Raw genomic sequence first — 1,390 nt, 5'->3', positions numbered from 1 at the left:
CGCCACAACCGGGATTCGAACCGTGTCGCGCAAAATAACGTAGTGCCACAGAGCGGCTGTGCTACCCACTCGGCCAACCGAACTTGATCGATATCAGTTGATTTGTATATTTTAATAGAATTGTATATCGTCAGTGGCAAGCAAACGTTTTGGTTTAGGGTGAACATTATATGTTCTTTTATGTATTTCTTCATACGTTGCCACACTGATGGCATGAAGAAGAGTTAAAGTCCCGTTATTATTGGACATGGATACAATCCGAAGCCGAAGGTGTTTTGGGTGCTCGCTCCTTCAGCTTGACGCACGCTACTGATCTTGAATCTAGAATCGATTGCTCCTCCTTAGTGTCCCGGATGTTGATGTGCCAAGGTTGAATTTATTTGGGTTGAATATTGTAGCCTCCGCATATTGGTGTGCCAAGGTTGAATTTTTTGCGGTTGAATATTGTAGCCTCCATTTCGAATATTTCAACATTTTTTTTTTTTAGGTTGAATTTTTTTGCGGTGTTTTAATGTTGAAAAACATTCAGGTACATAATTTCAATGCATAAATATTCAGTGCTAGAAATTCAATCAACTTTTTATTTCAACCCCCGATGGCACAGATTTACTTCCATACAAATGAACATACCTAGATTCCTGTTTGAGTTTTAGTATTTGTGAATGCAGCTCTACCAGTCTGGACCAAGTTAGGAGAGGTCATAACTCTGTGTGTATAAAGAGTTAAAACATGCCGGGTTCCCTTTAAAAAATACATCCTTTCAAAGTATCTATCAAATTTCCCCAATAACTTAAACATTACATTTTTAATACCATTTGACCTTAAAAAAAAAGAAATGGAATCAACGGACACCACAGTGCACTTTTCCTGCCACATTGTAAGTTACTCTCGATATTTAGTTTTAGTCAACAGTACTTTACATGCTTCATAAACAGGAATAACTTGTCATATTGATATAAAAAAATACTTTTTCATGCATAAACCTACTGCATATTACGGCAAAGTATTCACACATGAATTCCCTTCAAGATTCACATGATTTATGGCTCAAACAAGTTTGGAACTTAAAGACAGATGAACAAAAATAAATACCTCAAGATCAAGATCAAATCAATGCGTCGGCACTGAGAACCCGGTTTTATCAGAAAAGACAACAAATAGCAGGAAGAAAGAGCAGATTGGACCAAATATTACGAATCCATCTCGCCTCAACAGAAGCACAGAGTGCAGCTTAAAAACACCAAGGAGGCAGCGTTTAAAAAGCTTTTCAACAATGTGCGTTTCGATTTGTAGAAAAATAATAACTCACAGTATCGGACTCTGAAACTCGGACTCATTCGTTTTGGAAATCTACCAAAGATTTTAAGAAATCAAAACCAAAGCGAAAAAG

Source organism: Pungitius pungitius, chromosome 10 (assembly GCF_949316345.1).
Source record: "Pungitius pungitius chromosome 10, fPunPun2.1, whole genome shotgun sequence".
Lineage (NCBI taxonomy): Eukaryota > Metazoa > Chordata > Actinopteri > Perciformes > Gasterosteidae > Pungitius > Pungitius pungitius.
The sequence above is the reverse complement of the archived record's forward strand: the minus strand, read 5'-3'. Positions refer to the sequence as shown.